The sequence below is a fragment of the Capsicum annuum genome, chromosome 12 (genome assembly GCF_002878395.1).
Source record: "Capsicum annuum cultivar UCD-10X-F1 chromosome 12, UCD10Xv1.1, whole genome shotgun sequence".
NCBI classification, from domain to species: Eukaryota; Viridiplantae; Streptophyta; class Magnoliopsida; order Solanales; family Solanaceae; genus Capsicum; species Capsicum annuum.
In genome coordinates, this window is record NC_061122.1 from 70254604 (window position 1) to 70273229 (window position 18626).

Genomic DNA, 18626 nt, shown 5'->3' on the forward strand with positions numbered 1-18626 from the left:
CCTTAGTTTAATCTCATTACAGCTTTTAGTTTGAAGGTTTGACGGCCTTTCTGATTTGCCGTCACAAGTGTAACGGCACTTCAATGGTGTCGTCAACCCTATCCATAATCTACAATATTTCCCAACATTTCACGGTATTTTTGAAAAGCCGTCACATAGGTTCAAGGCCATAAAAGTTGTCGTCCCTCAAAATTACCACATCCAATTCCTTTTTACTTGATTTTTTCTACCATTATTCTCAATTTCAACTTAGGTCATGTGATTCAACTGAAATTTCAATGAAGTTGTACCGCATGACCCTACAAACCCTAGTTTTTGAAGGAGCTTAAAACATGTTGATAGGTTCAGATCATTCTTTTGAAACCAAGGTTTCTTGTAGTTCACAATTTCTCCAAAGAAATAAGAAATTGATGTTTTTCTCATACCTGAATGTCGAATCTTAGCTGATGTACTTCAAGCACTTAGAATTGTGAGAGAGAGAAGACTGTAATAAGAGAGAGGGAAGGTTTTTTGGCTTAACTCTCAAGTTTCAACTTACAAGGAAATTTTTAAAATTTTGCCTTAGATGGAAATAACTTTAAAAAAGGAAGGGAAATAATTCACTAAAGAAAGAAAACCAAAACTAAAAAAAAAGTATCTATAGTACGTGGGAACGTGACTAGCTGTTGTTGGGCCGGGCTAGCTCAAATATTTAAACTGGGCCCAACTCATTTGATGGTAGTTTTTACGGCCCGTCAGAGATCGTACGGTGCTTTAGCATTGCCGTCATCCTTAACAATATAAGGCTTTGACTTTATTGTTTTGACAATATTTCTCATGGATTGTCATATTTATGACATCCCGTCAAAATTAACGTCAACCTTTTCAAGTTGACTGCAACCAGTTTACCTCTATTGTACAACTTTTAGCTATAAAAATTAACTACACTAGTGCAACAAAATTAAAACTTTGGGTTGCCTCCCAAACAATGACTAATTTAACATTGCAGAATGACTTTGTTATCTCGACTACTCAAACTTCATCAAGATACCATATCGATACCTCATTACCATTTTATGAGAATATATCCACAACCGAGAATATATTTATCTCCTCCACTTGCTTCATAGGAGGATGCATATTGAATCTGGCCTCCATTTTCCATACCTGAACCTTAGCTCATTGAGCTCTATATCAACTAGTACTCTTCTCATGGCTAACAGTGGTCTACCCCATATTATGAGTACCTCAAAATCAAATATCACAAAATCTGAAGGAAGAATAAAGTTATCCACCTTTACTGGCACATCATGCAATATACCAACTGGTCATTTCACCAATCCGTCTACCATCACAATATGCATCCTTGTGGGGGTAGGCTCCCCTAATCCAAGTTTCTTGTAGATATCAAGTGGCGTCAGATTAATACTGTATCCTAAGTTACATAAAGCTTTGGTAAACTTCATGAACCCAACTGTGCACAGTATAGTAAATGCTCCAGGGTCAGGCTTTCTCTGCACTAAGGATTGTGAGGAAACAACACTAAAGTGGTGGATGTTTTCCACTAGCTCACAACTTACCTTCCGCTTCTTTGTTTACAATTCCTTCATAAATCTAGCATAGTTTCGCATTTGCTCAAGTTCCTCCATCAATGGCACATTCACTGTCAGTTCTTTCAGTATTGCCATGAATTTTCTAAATTTTTTGTTATCTGCTTTATTCCTCAATATCTGAGGAAAGGGAGGTGGTGGTCTTGGCATTTCTTTCAATACCATTTCCCCTTCTTTTTTGTATTCTTTCTCTGAAATATCAACAAAACCATCCAGCTTCTCAGACTCCACTACATTTCTTTCTTCTGATTCATCAACACTTATCTTATTCCCCATAAATTTTCCCATAGAAGGGCCATATAAAATCTTAGAACTTTGAGTGATAATCACTATACAAGAGCCATCAGTCCGTAGCTTTTGAGCAGTATCACTAGGTAGAGTACCAGTTTTTCTCTGGTTCAGTGTAGCCAAAAGTTGGCTCATCTGTTGCTCCAACTGCTTAATAGAAGCAGAGTGTGAGCTAACCAACTGACTGACGGTATAAAACTCACTCTTCATAGTTCTTACCCCCGAGTTGGTAGCTTCATCTCCCTTTAAGAGCTTTTCAATTACATCCTCCATGGATATGTTGCCAGAAGTAGTTGTTGTAATATCCCGACTTCCAAGAGGAACATACAAACTACTTCTGTCACTATTGCTTCTCCAGTGTCCCTGCCCCCTATCTTTATAATAAGGCTTGTCATAGAAAGTCCGACCTTGGTTCCCTTGGTTGTTGCCTCAGAAACCCCTCTAATTCTCACATACATAAATTGCCTCTACATCAGCACCTACAGAAATAGTACCCTGAGATTCCATTGCTTTAACCATTTAGTCTTACCGGATAGAAAGTGCTTGGATAGAAAGTCCATCCGCCTCTTTAAATAGGCCATGTCCTAATCTCGCTTCTCATCCCTTCTACCCTGCTCTGGTGTTATACCACCAGCAACAGTCAGACTAGCCACCATAGAATCCCTATTGTGCCAAGCCCAACTATGTTTGGTCATTTTATTCAGCATGTCAGAAGTATCTAGAAAAGAGAGTTCAATGAACGAACCACCTGCAGCGTTGTCAACAATTGGCTTTGTCACAGAGTTGAAAACTCGGTACAAAGTCTCCATCAATTGCAAGTCCATGATATTGTGGTTCGGACATTAAGCAAGTTTCTTCTTAAATCTTTTCCAGGTTTCGTGTAATGCTTCAATCGGGAGCTGTCTGAAGTTACTAATTTCATACCTTAATTGTACCCTTCTGGAGGGTGGAAAGAACCATTCTAGGAACACATTATTCAACTATTTTTAGTTATTTATAGAATCAGGCTCTAGTTCATTCAACCATATTATTTCCTTTCCAAACAGAGACAATGGAAACAACCTCAACCTGATCACATTCAGGCTCACTCCCAGATTGTCAAAGTATTTTCAAATGGTGGTGAAGTTCACCAAATGCATGTTCGGATCATCACCAGGCAAGCCTCTAAATAACCCCTTCATATTTAAGAGTTAGATCATGGTACTTGTTATGCTAAATTTTGCTCCTGGTGCCAACGGTGGAGGAATGATAGGACCCATTGCATCAGCTCTGTCCATTCCTTCTCATCTTCATCAGCCTTATAGTGAATAGGTTGTTGACTATATCTTCCTCGGACTGGACGACCTTTATTGATGTTTTCCTGCATTGGTGCAACAACTTGCTTAGGTCTCCTTAGGTTGTGAGGATTTATCAATTCCTCATCACCCAAGTATTCATCATCAGGGTTCTGGTGATATGCTTGTAGATATAAATTATGCACATTCACCTGAGCTCTGGCAAAAGCAGCTAGTCTCTTGCTCCCTATTGGTCATCCATTCTCCCTATCAGTTGAGGTTCTGGGTTGATTGGTAATAGTGATTCTACGAAGCTTCTTGTTTTTGGCTTAAACAACACAACACCTAAAATAGACAAAAACAAAAAATAAAAGTACATCAAGGAAACTTAACTATCAGTAAATTTTTACGCATAAACTTTTAGTCTACAATCGTATTCCTCGGCAACGGCGCCATTTTTTATAAAGCTCAAACTATACTCTTGAATGGGTGTAAGCGATCATTGTCAATATAAAATCTTACTTGGTTAGGGTCGAATCCCATAGGGAATAGGGTGTGAACTTCGATTTGTTTATGAAATACTTAACTGGTAGTTTACTGTTTTCAAAAATGGGGGTTTAAGTTTCACAGAGAGTCAAATGTCACTTTCAATATTTTAGTGTTTGTAACCCAGATAAATGGGAGACCAGAGTTCACCAAGGGTTTTAAGAATTTGCATATACTAGGTAATTCTTAAGACTCTTGCGGTAAGTAGAAACAACAGAATATCTCTGACGCCGATACTATCTGACATATCTCTCGACCTGACTAGACAATTTATTATCTAATTCTCTCAAACTTAGATAACTTATCTATTTCTAGTAGGATTTTATCTCAGGTAGATTAATCTAATTATGCTATCAATCATTAAAAAGAATGTTGGTAGCTTCCAAGTCCCTATTGATAATTCAAGTCCTCTAGTTTATTTCTATGTTAAAAGCAAGTAAGACTAAGGCATAACCTATTGTTTGCAACCAATAGTTTCAAGTTAAAGCAACATAATTTCAAGATGTCCTACTACTCTTTGAATCCTTTAAATACCTAGCATCATATCAAACCCTAATCCATGGATCCCATAACTCGGGCTAGTAAAATTAGCCGCTCATGATTTGATGAACAAAATAACAAGTTGAATTCATTGTAATATGGATAATCTTACTGATGGATGAAGCCCAATAAATTATTTCTTCAATTCAATCACAAGATAGAAACCCACAATAGTTGATAAGTTTTTTGAAAGAAAACAAGAAAAATATATGATGAAAAAGATAAAGCAATTTTATGTGCCACCCTCCGAGTTAATTGTCTGATAGATTCTAAATGATAAAATCCAAAAAAAGATCCTTTGAAAACCCTCAAACAACTCTTTAAATAGTAAATTCTAAATAAGGAAACAAAAATTAAGATTTCAGTTTTCTCTTTGGAATAGTCGATGACGATCTTGATGGTGTATCAGACGTCTGACAATGTCTGTAAGATATCGTCAAAGATTCCAGTGAATTTTTATCTTCTGAGTCTTCTAAAATCAAATCTGACGGCGTGTCAATTAAGTGAAGGTACGTGAAAAAGTCGTCACATCTTCATTGGAAGTCATCATGTTCTGCTTTGAGTTGACGACAATTTTGATGCCTTATAACAGTTGTGACGGTGCTTCAAAATGGCCGTCACACGTTATTTTAATTCTTTAGATTCTATGTACGCTTGACGGTGACTTTTATAGCCTTTCAGATATCAGATGGCGCTTCAAAAATGTCGATAGCTTTACTTCATCTTATTTGCACCAGATTCTAACTGATTTGTTCTTATTTCCTTTTGTTTCCTCCCCTATCACTCACATCTATATTAACACAATAAAAACAATAAAAACTAACAAAAGTTGCTTAAGACTTTGCAATTATTCTGAGTTAAAAGCCTCAAATATGTTAGCATCTTCTCACACATCAATTAACCTTTTGGTACCTCATTAACATATTATCATAAATCAAGCACTCTTAAAAATCACTCTCAAACACTGTTTCAAGGAAAAGGCTAGGGTTTCATCAAGATAATCAATTAAGGCTTTCAAGGGTGATTTCTCTCCGTACTTCTTGTTGTCTAAAGCATGTTACTCCTACCTCATTGTCATTTTACTTAAGGTGTGTGTTTAAATGTATGGTTTTCATGGTTTTGTTAGGGTTTTGAAATTAAAGTTGGGGTTTTACTTTTTCATATATCAATATTGTTTCTCATGGTTTAATTATGGATTTTCCTTATTTTTAATTATGGTTATTCACATGAGGTGGATGGGAATAATGATATAATAAGGGGTCATGGTTGAGCCCCAAATTTGATGATTTTGGTTTTTTTAATGGTATTCTCTTAACTTGCTTGTGAAATTTCCAATGATAATGATTTTGTCACATGTTTTAACTATTCTTAGAACTGTTGCATTACATAAATAGTAAATGGAACATAAAATGGTTTTTGTTGGTTTCATGTGGTTTTAGAAAGGCATTGGTTTCCGTGGTTTGATTATAATTGGTTTTGGTTTAGTAAAAAATAGTGGATTCTAATGTGTCTAAATGTTTTATATTGCATAAAGTAATAAAATTGCAAGTTCTAATTTTTGTATGACGATAGCAATGTTTAATGCCTAACTAACAATCTCCTTGGTAAATGGTTGGGAATGTGTAAATAGTTTAAATTTTGGCTTAAAGAGGGTCAAGTAGCAAAGCCAAGGAAGGTGGGGGTCCCGGGGGACCAATAGTGGAAACTAACATTTGTTGATGTGTGGGTGGTCTTTGTAACTGTGTGCATGATGTCACACTCTATATTTTGGGAAATGTACTAGTCATCTCAAGTTGTTTTTCTCTGGTCGTACATCTAATATGCACTAGGTACCGTTTATAAGGGGATAATAAGCCCATATAGCCCGTGGGTGGTTTTAGGACGATCAAGCTACTTAACCCAGGTTAAGGTTTTAAACACATGATAAAACTTGTTCTCTATCCTAGCACGATATATGTATACATATAATTGTGTGATGGCATATTTTTATTAATTTAGTTTTAAAATAATGGCATTTTCTTATCTTTATCCGTGAGTTACATGTTAGCATTTACCCTGCTACTTGTCTTCGTGTGTTGTATCCCCAAGAGATGCATTAAACGACTATTCTACCATTCCTCCTGCTTAGTGACTTGGATTAAAGGACAACTTTGAGTTAGATTAAAGTAGTGAGCTTTTATTCTCCGAAAGGTTCCATTTCATGCTATGGACTTCTTTTCATTTATATTATTTCATTGGATTTGGTTTTTGCTATTGTTGGGGGTATGTCCCGATCGAATATTTCTTTATTCTGGTTAGAGGCTTTGTCAAACAGCTTGACGCATGGGTGGTGTCGATATTAGTATAAACCTTGGTATTGGTATTGGCATTGGGATTTCAAATGGTTGGTTAATTGGTTGTGGATTTCGACTTTTGTTTTAAGATTACTATCATGCCCTTACAATTATAGTGCCTTATTTTGTTATATGTTTGGGATTCATCCGACATGGGGTGTAGGGTAGTTAGCGAGTTGTTTTGGGAGTGATCTCCTGTCTAGATTGGATTTGAGATACTCAACATGACCAGACCTTGGTTCGAGTCGGGTCAATACTAATTGGAACCAAGTCATAGAACGAAAGGGAAAGGTATAATAGTTTCCTAAATTACTATAACCTCCCAAAGAAAAGTACTAAAGTTTCCATACCATTTTGGAAGACTCTACTAGACTTATTTTTGTACAACAAGATTAACGAACCTATGCTCTATACCATCTTTGTCATGAACCAAATTCATCACAACTGACACCTATACTAACCCTTTGGTGGGAGAACCAACTAAACTTAGCAAAAGGTAAAACAACTAATCTAAATTCATTGTCGCAAAATAATATCAAAGTCAAAATAAGCATAATCATAATAAAAAAATGTGAAAAACATTGTACTCATAGAAACCCCTAGAAACCAAAAGTCTTTTGTACAAAAACTACAAAGAACTGTCAAATATAATATGAAACCTTGAAAGCTAAGAATGTGAATATGCACAGAACAAAGGACTTGAAAACATAACCAGAAGAATCCGTAGTAGCTCAAAAGATGCAGCGTATCCCTGAATTTGAATTAGTCACTGGAATAACAACTGAGGTTTCGTAATAGCCATTAGAAGATGCTATGCACTGAAAAAAAGTAATAGTAGATGTAGTATCAGCGCACAAGAAAACAATAGTGTACTGGTATGGTTATTTAGCGGACCCAAAATGACATATGTGACACATAACTATAATTGTCTAAAATAAGCAAACACAGGTTCACTACTTAACAACCTCTATTCGGTCCACGACACTTAACCTTATTCAAGAGCTCTATTAAATGAGTGAATGTGAGTTAGACAAGAGTACAAGTCATGTCGGGCCAAATCCACTAACAAGAGTCCAAGTCAACAATTAAAGAATCAACCATAACCAATTGAACAATCCAAGACTCAAACCATAACCAAGTCAACAATACATGTCCTTAACACTAATTCCATCTCAATTCACAACATAAGTATAACATCAAGAATATGTTTTTTTTCTTATACCATTATGCTAGACCTCTCACGAATCTAATATGACCCAACAACCCTTATTATACCATCTTTTTTACATAAGAAGCAACCTTTAACCATTATCAAATATGTCTAGTCCCCTTTATGAACCAATATAACAATCCAATAGAAAAGACAAATCACTCAACGAATAAAGATAACAATAAAAAGCATAATCCCTTGTTCACTCATAAAACTGCCACACTCACCTATACTTTATACATACATGCAACGGTTCGTACAGGTGCGCCTACTAGCTATGACATTAAAACGGCCAGAAACAAGGCCAAGTTGTGACGAGTATCTCAAGTTCACCAGGGAACGGAGAAAACCCTCATTAACTAATTAACCAGAACACAAGACAACTAGCAGCGGATAAGTTTTGAATATATAACAAGATAGGGCTGAGTTTCAAATATAATAAGACAGAGAAATCAATAACAAGAGGGATCTAAGAATCCAAACACAATCCACCCCACACTTTTTCCAAAAGAACCTCTAAGAAACCAAACATCAACCTAAGTCGGTACATGCACCCAGCCATAGACAAAAACCCAACAAAATAGTCTAAGACATAAGTAAGGACAAGACCATAAAATGAGGGTTTTTCGGAATATGGAAGCTCACTACTTCAAAGTTAACTCACGAAATATCAAAAAAATCACCTACCATTGTACTAAGAAACAAAGGTGTTTTTGGACCCGGAATCTTGTAGGGATACAACATTCGAGGATGGTTAGTCGGGTGAGCGCTAGTAAGTAATTCAGGGAAAGATAAAATAATGCTAGGATAAATTAGTAAAAAATCATTTCAAAACCATATATACACAATAATAAAAATATATATAATATGTCGTGATAGGGAATTTAGCACGAGAGTTAAAAAATTAACCTGGACTATGCAGCTCAATCCATCATTTATACCCATGGTCTATATGGGTCAAGCTCTCAACCTACTGAAAGGGTCCCAGTACTTGTTAGCTACATAAATCAGGTATCGAGAAAGGCCAGGGAATCCATAACTCTTAGCCTATAAGAATAAAAATGTTTAAAGTATGTCACAAGCACACGATCATAAAGACCAACCCTCACACTGGAAAATATGGGTATCTAGTATCTGTCCCTCAATACCTCCACCTTCATGTCTTATCTACACAACCCCTTTTAATCCCAATTAAAATATTTACACATTATAGTTTATTAAAAAAAGGACCATCCAATAATGAAAATACCGTAGGCAACGTAATACGAATTACGTGTGCAAGCTAATATCATTATGCCATTTTGGTTGAACATAAACTTAGGGGAATCCATGACCCCCATGGTCAAATTATCTATCAAATTAAGGGAATCCATAAACCCCATGATCCAATTATTCACTAACTTGGGTGAATCAACGAACCTCAAAGTTCAATTTAAAATCAAGTCATGGCCATAAGTCCTTTCAAAACCATTTGTATTTCATTAGCCTTTTATGCAATACAATAGTTTCATATTGGGTTTCAATATACATATATACATATGTTAAAGCCAATTTTATAAGGTTAGGTTGAGGTCATGTAATGCCCCGAGTCTGTACCTCGGATGCTACACGATGCTCATAATCCCGGAGGACCAAAAAGTTAACCCATGATTGGTACCTGTTACAATAACTGAGTAATAAATACTGTAATTATGCAGAAATAGGAGAAAACTTTACATAAGGTTTAATACTATAATTAAATTTGAATGCGTTATCAAAATACCAAAACTGAATATAAGTACTAAAAAATGGAACAACTGTCTGGAAATACTATATTCTGAAAAAGCCTCTAACTGTCTGAACTATGGAGATGATAGGACAAGCCCCTAACTAACTCTATCTACTGAAATAAAACTGAAGTACTGTAACTAATAAGCATTTCCTCAAACTATAAGAACTCACCACTACTCTGAAAGTTGAGAATCTAAACTGCTAAGGTTGCTCTAGAGCCCATGCATCTAAACCTATGATATAAGACATCATAACGAAAAGAAAATCATAAGTCAGTACTTTCAATATACTAGTATGATCATTAAGGTAGGATGATATGCATGGGTTCGTATGTATAAACAATAATAACTAAATAACATGAGTATGACTGGGTAAGAGTACATGTATAAATACATAGACTATAACGAATATCATGCTAATACTTAGTACTAAATTGGAATACTGATGACTGATATCTGAGTTTACGAATACTATATTAGTATTTACCTAAATGACTATATCTGATAGTTCTGAATACTGTGGAACTATACTGAGTTTCGTACTGAGTTGAGTGACTACATCTTATAGTCCTAGATCTGTTGAACTAAACTAAGTTCTATTCTGAGACTGAGACTAGAACTTAGACTATGAGAGGTAATCATCTAACCTTTATGCACTTTCTCTAACTAATCTGGGGTCAAACCTATAACCCCAGTTGGTAGGGTGTCAATACCATACCATGGGTAAGGACAAGCTATGCACTAACCCTCTCTGACAGAAAGCTGTTCTATCAACCCTCGCTAGTAGAATAACTCAAATGAGAAGTATCAACCCTTATAATATCTAGCAGGAAGACACCTCAACCTACATTGGCTACATAGTTCTGTAACATAGGGATTGCTACTAAGGATCAAACCTTCTGCTGACAGGAATGCCCCCATCCCTAGGTTAATTCGGTGCTGAATCCTACTTCCAACTGAATAGACACTGAACTGATTTCTAATATGTACTAGACTAGACTGAATGGTTACTGAGATTACTATTTTGCAGTACTAAACTTAGTTCATAGAGTTTCTTTAGCTGATGGAATACTATTGAATTCCATTAGGTGACTTAGTTTACTGAGATATGAACTAGATACTGAATTAGACTAAACTAATATTGATTCTACTGAGTTTTCTCGAGTTCTATAACTAACAGAAAGTACTACTGATTGTGTCGTGATTGATACTGTCCTATGACTGACCATGGCTCTAGGTAATCAGCTAAATTGTCAGGTACAAGTTCCCCTAGGGCTCAATAACATAAATTAAGAGACATGGCATAACATGAAACATGTAAACTATGAACTTGACTATTATTCATTCATTGGGGCATTTTGACAAACACTTGCATGATATAATTTGCACATAAGCTAACTTGACATGATTTCATTCTCTTAATAGTTCACATGGATAATTTATCAAGCATTTGGTGAGCTTAGTATATGCACATAGTATTGAACAACAAGTGAGAATCATAATTCATCTCTAATTTCACAAGGCATGGGTTTATCATGGATTCATATGAATCTACACACATAATAATTAATTTCACAAGATATATATATATATATATACATAATCATGAATTAGGAACTTAATCCAAAAAACAATCATGGATACACTTTAATTCCAACCATGGAAATCATAAAATCAATTACTTGAAATTCAAAAGAGCTTCTTGGACTCCAAGGGTGGAAGGAACCCTTGGATGAACACTTCACATGCCTTTGTTGAACAATCTCTGAAAGCTTATGGCTGAATCTTCAGTTCCTGATTTGAAATTGGATCTTCTAGGGCTTTGTTCTTGAGCAAATTTGAGAAAAAGTGACTATATTTTCTCTATAAGGATTTTAATTTTATGTTTTGGAGGCTGAGGGTCGAGGTAAAAAAGACCTAAATACCCCTAAGAATACGGTCTTTTAATGAATGAAAACTGAGTTACCGATGCGCAGGTCGATGTGATAGCCAACATATCGTGCCATGTTTGCATTTATTCACTGGAATTAGACACTGGTAGCTGGGGAAAATAATAATAAACAAGATTTTCAACACGAAACACCAAGATCGAGTTGGTTCACTATTTTAGGATTCCAAAGGAACTTCAAGTGAAGTCCAAAAATTCTAAAACTTGTTCGAAAACACATACAGACATTCCTGATCATGAATCAACCTAAACATCAACATTTAATGGATGTAAAGGTTGAGAAATAAGATTTCCAACCTTCGTAGGTCAAAATGACACTAAGTCTGAGTACTTAGCTTAAATATTCTAAGTCTGGGACCCCTTTACAAGCCTAGAGAACCGAATTAAGCTTAGGATTTTACGTGGTGTTACATCATCTCCCCCTTGGGAACATTCGTCCTATAATGAGACTGCTGAGACTGAGAACATTAAGAGACTGACTTACTTACTGGACATGAACATCTGGAACATCACTATATGAATGATATTACTAGTATTCTGGATTATCATACTGAACATGCATATCTGATGCATAGATATAGCTGAACATGATTCATGAATACATGACTGGGATTACTGATAAATTGAATTGATGTACTAAACATGCATATCAGATGCATGGATACATGACTGAACTGGCTCATGAACATATAACTGAACATGCAATGGTAACTAATTCCAAGTTTATAACTGAAATCTAAACATGAAACTGATTAAGCTTAAGGAAATTATTACCTTGAGCTGAGTCTGGATTTACTGAGAGTACATGAGGATACTTGGTTCGCAGGTCATCTTCTTCTTCCCAAGTATCTCTCTCAATGGACTAATTCCGCCAAAGAACTTTGACTAGTGGGACTACTTTGTTCCTCAGTCTATGAATCTGAGTCAAGGATTTCAACTAGATCTCTTTATAAAAGAGGCTGTTCTAAATATCTATGCCCTCAATAGGGACTACGACTGATAGGTCACCTATGCATTTATTTACTAAGGAGACATAGAACACTGGATGAACTAAAGATAAATCTGAAGGTAACTCAAGCTCATAAGCTACCTTTTTGAAATGGCTTAGGATTCAGTAAGGACTGACATATTAGGGTCTGAGTTTCACCTTCTTGCCAAAACACTTCACTACCTTCATAGGACAGATCTTCAAGTAGACATATTCACCAATCTCAAACTAGATATCCTTTCTATGCACATCCGTATACGATTTCTGTTGGCTATGAGTTGTCTTAAGACTTTCCCACATCAACTGGACCTTCTATAAGATATCAAACAACAAGTCAGGTCGTACCACTGTCACCTCAACTACTTCAAACTAACCAATAGGACATCTACACCTTCTCCTATAAAATGCCTCAAATAAAGCTATCTGAATACTAGAGTGATAGTTGTTGTTATATCCAAAATCAACCAAAGGCAAGTGGTCATCCCAACTACCTTTAAAGTCTATCGCACATGCTCGCAGCATATATTCTAAGGTATGAATGGTCCTCTATGCTTGACCATCTTTCTGAGGATGAAAGGTTGTACTGAGATAAACTCGGGTACCAAGACCCTTTTGGAATGCTTTCTAGAAATGAAAGGTGAATTGGGTACCTCTATATGAGATAATGTACAACAGAACACCCTACAATCTAACCAACTTCATAATATAGAGTTTGGTGCTATCCTCAGCTTAATAGGAGGTATGAACCAGATGGAAAAGAGCTGACTTAGTTATCTTTTCTATAACGGCCCAAACTGAATTATGCTGACGATGAGTACGAGGCAATCCTATCATAAAGTCCATGCTCACTTCTTCCCATTTCTAAGTGGGAATACTTAACTCCTGTATGGACCCACTAGGCTTTTGATTCTCAATCTTAACTTGTTGACATATTGAGCACTTAGCCACAAACTCTGCAGTGTCTCTTTTTATCCCACTCCACCAATAGATCTCCTATAAATCGTGGTACATCTTAGTAGCCCCTGGATTAATAGAGTAACACACACTATGTATCTCTGCGAGAATTCGCTGCCTCAAGTTATCTACACCTGGCACACACAGATCACCCTGACAAAGCAAAACACTATCTTCTCCTTAGGATAAAACCTCTACCTTCTAATTTCTGACTGATTCCTTCAACTGGAATTTGAAAAGTGAAAAGGAACTGTCTACCTATATGGGCCAAAAGGGATTTGATTACACCATTGTCGCACTGCTAGGAACTCAGACTCAAATGGGTTCCTAAATCTAGCAAGTGATCATGATTCTAGGCAAAAGAAGGGGATTGAAATTAGGAATATATCATTTATTGAAAGAGTTCACAGGTTAATGATGGAAGTTCTGACTATTCTCTCTATCTCTCGCTCAAGATAATTTTGGTGAAAGTATCTTTTTATGGAAAGATTATCTTAAGCACCTAATTCTGGCTTGTGAAAGTTGTTATTCAACAAAAGAATGTGTGAATCTTGTGTTCTACAAGAAGACCTTGAATGAACTTTATATATGATGAAAAAAAATGCACTAAGAAAATAAACTAAAAAAGTATTCTATGCATGGATAAGATGAGTGCGTGTAGTTCCTGAATTGTCAGGAAAATTATTGATCCTTGATGGCAGTAAAGATGATAAGAGAAAAGATAAAAGATACAGATAAAACGCGGTTATTAGGAATCCAATAACTAGAAAATTCATCTCAGAGAGAGAAGATTTATAAGCCTAAATTAATTCAAGTATGGGACCTGGTCCCCAGACCTACTTTTGGGAATAAGTTTTGAGCGAAAAGGTAGTATAAAGAGAATAAAGCATGATACTGACTTAACCTGATATGTGAATCAATGTTTATCCACAAAATTTCCTATGTTCAGTCGATAAGTATCCTTGATAAAGTGGGTGGATTTTAGTCTAACTCAGTACTATACCCTTGCATATATAAACACATGTGAATATCTTAGGAAGTGGACAAATGTGACAAGCAAGATAATCTTATATTTCAAGTTAGTATGAATACAATATGCTTTAATAATCATAAAATATATTGTCTTAGAAAATCATGTATCCTTTTCTTCCCTCTTAAAAGTTGTCAAGTCACTTGAAAAATGTAGAGTAACTCTTATCAAAACAAAACATGTCATTCTCTCATTACAATGGTAACCTCTTTAAATTTCTGAAACAGGCTACTTCCCAGTCCGAGTCTCAACTCATCATTTACTGCCTCCACTAAAACAAATTGATCTTTCTCATTCTCTTTCATTCAAAAAATAAAATTGAATATGCCCTCATCAAATATCTTGATCCTTCAGCAACCAAAGCCATAGAAAAATTCATCTAAGGTCCTCTAAGTAAAAGTCAGGTAACCCTGATTGAATGAGGTAGAAACAGATAAGTTGTAAGAAGGAAGAAAGCCTATGAGGGACCTGGTCCCAGGAACAAAAATTTTCTATTAAAAGAATAGAGGCAAGTAATGAGATCAAAGGAAGGGATAAATATTATGGATGGTTAAAAAGGGATTAAAATATTGATGACTCAGAAAGTTCTCCTAGGGAAATACTCTTTATCCCAAAATATGTGAGAAAATGGTATACATTAAATTCCATGCGGGTATATCCTCAACAAAGTATTTGAACACAATGGGGTAATTGAAAAAAAAAAAGCACATAGAACAGCCAAATTGATTTTTGTTTAAACAAAACTTATGGAGAATGTATATCAAATATTTGAATTGCTAGTTGTTTAAGAGAAGTTGGAATTTGAAATGGAGGAGTTAAGAATCAAGTCAGTTTTCAAAGATGTTGAATAAATGTAATTGAAATTGCTGAATCAAAGGATATCCTCTGAAGGACCAGGTGCCAATAACGATCATACACTATAAATGCATAACTCCAGGCAAGAATGGCCAAACTGAATGCTGAAGTGAAGATCCTTAAAAAATAGTTGTTGGACACTCACAATACTATAGATGCAAGAATGAATTACCGTTTAAGTCCTTTTCATCCAATCCTCCCTCCACCTGGGCCCTATTATCCTCAATACCTTATGAACTTTGTGTTATTTCCATATCCTGGTTCTTAAAATGGATTTTACATACACTTTTCATATGATGATTATTTTAGCTTACTGTAATGGTACTAGTTATTATCCATGAATGAATCTTTAGTTTGTGTTTCTCATTTATCTTCTTAGTTTAGAGTTGTTCTTCATGTTAGTGTTTCTCAGTGGCCATGGGTTTACTATATTGTGCTTAAATTTTCTCTTTGTTGACTATTCATCCTTTTTAATAATGCCAAAAGAGGGAATACTGAGTTCTTGTGTAGGACCAGGAACCAGGTAAATTGATATGCAGACTTGAAGAAAGTCATACTAACAAGGGGAAATATGTAAATACAAAGGAACCAAATAAAGTAAAGGTGCACAATGATAGGGGAATTGGGTAAACACGAAGGCACCCAATGTAGTGAAGGAGCATAATGATAGAGGGAAGGTTTTACTGTAAGATGATAACAAGGGACCAGGTCCCTGTGTTGTATGATAGAGGTTGTAATAACTCTTATTAAATATAATGAATATGCACTAAAGCTCAAATATTTGGTTCATCATCATCAAAAAAGGGGGAAAATTCTATGTCTTTTTGATGATAAGAAGCTAAACTGCAAGGGATCAGGTCCCTGGATGTGCAAACTACTATAAAGTTGGCACAAGGTATTTGCACAGTTTTGTCCTCTTATGTAACAAACTTGTAGGTTCTATTTTGTACCATCTTGGATAGCTGGTCCAACAATATTAAATCCCTAATCATCACACATATATAAAAGGAAAGAGATGGCTCTTCAACAATCAGTGTTTCCATATTTTAAATAGAGCGAAGTAAGGCAACAAAAACTCCATTTCTAGACTGCTCAAGCATTGCTATGGTCTTAACTTTGTAGTTTGACTAAAGAATAAGAGAGTGTTTTTAAATGTTTATTTGTAAAAGAATTACTCAAAGCTATAAGAATAACGTCTTGTTTTCTCATTGACAGTGTTGCGTAGTTAGAGCTTCCTAAGCTTGGGACTGATTAGATTTAATCAGTGTAGAGATTTTCCATTGAAGATTTTCCAAGATGAGCTGGTAGTAGAGCTGCTGCTAGCAGAAGGACCTTAGAGTTAGGCTGAAATATAGACTGTAATTAGGAGTTTGATTATAATAGATATCATTCGTGTTAGTGAGGCAAGACGTGTTTTTCCCATCCTAGGTTTCCATGTAAAACTACTTGTGTTTTTTCGTCTTTCTGCATTATTTTTAGTTTTGTTTCACTCTATTGTTTGATTAACTGTGATTGATTCTGAGGGACCTGGTCCCTTACTATGTGGAGAAACCCCAAAGGGTTTTAACAAAGGTTAGCATAATAGTTAAAAATAATAACCTAGACTGTGTAGCTCAAACCGTTACTTATACCCTCGAGCTATATAAGTTTAGCTCTCAACCTACTGAAAGGGTCCCAATGACTGTTAGATACATAATTAAGGTATCAAGGAAGGCCGAGGAATCCATGACCCTTTGCTAATCCAAGAAATAAACATATGAAGTTGTCACAACCATATGGTCATCGAGACCAATCCTTACACCAGCAAATATGGATTTCTAGTATAAGTCGCTCAGGACCTTCACCTTTATGATATAGCTACATAACCCCCTTTAACACAATTAAAACATTTGTACATTCATATTTATTAAACCAAGGACCATCCAGTAAGGCACATACTGTTGGTATCATCACATTAATTACACTTTCAGGCTAATATCACTATACAATTTTCATTAACCATCAACTTGGGGGAATCCAAAACCCTCATGGTCTAATATCCATTAACTTGGGGTAATTTACGACTCCTATGGTCCAATTATTCAATAACTTGGGGGTAAGCATGACCCCCAAGGTTAAATTTAATATAAAGTCATGGCTATAAAGGCGTTTCAAACCCATTTGTATTTCATTAGCCTTTTATGGAATGCAATAGTCTCAAATTGGGTTTCAATATACATATATACATGTTTTAAAGGCAATTTTATAAGATTGTATTGAGGTCATTATAAATTAAATTACTAAAATTCATAAATTTGGGGGAATCTACGACACCTGTAAGTTTATCAAATTAATTTGGGGAAATCCACGGCCCTATACTCCTATTTTCCATGCACATGCACCCTATTAGTTTGAAATCCATCAATACAAAACATAGATGATTCGTAAAATCCATGGGAAAAGCAATTCAATCATGAGCACCTAAAAGACCTCAACTTAACTTATAAATCAATAATTAAATCACATGGTTAATAATCTTAAGCACATGAATTTTACAAAAAAAATTTTAGGAAAAGGTTACATGTCATAGAATATCGAGAATTTGGAGAAAAAACAACAAATATTGACCCTTAGATGCTTAATCCCTAGAACACCCTAGTTGTTCTCGCTTGGAGAATCAAAAAGAGTTTAAGAGTAGTTTATGATTTTCTAAGTAGTAAAAATAACCCTCTTTGGATGTTGTATGGTTGTGGGCTATGATTGGGGAAAGAAAGGAATGACTAAAGTACCCTCAATTAAAAGTGCAGGAAAAAAGTCGCAAGTCGTTATGGGTCACGTCATGACTCATGATGACTGGGTACAAGTCGCTGTCTAGACTCGGAGATTTGGTAATAACTTAAGGCAGCCTTCACTGGTTTGGTCACGAGTCACTCCCTACAACTTGTGACCAAAATTTATGGGTTGCAGTGTCCTAGTCCTACTCAGGATAGAAACATTGGATACTCTACTGGTTTGGTCATAAGTTCCTCCATATGACTCGTGACCACACCTTATGACTTGTGATGTTCTAGCTGTACCCAAAGCAGTAAGCTCAAAACTTAAAAATTTTAAAGGAAAAAATCTTAGGTGTTACAGACCCATAGAGGATGAGCTATATTTATGTACCAACCCAAACATCAAGTGTGTGCAAACATTATTCTACAAAATTTTGTGAACATATCCAAATACTGGCATATCACACAAATATTCAATATATATCACAATATCATAAAGAAATTATAAGAACCAACACTTGTAACAACCAATAGGATTTTCATAGAAAT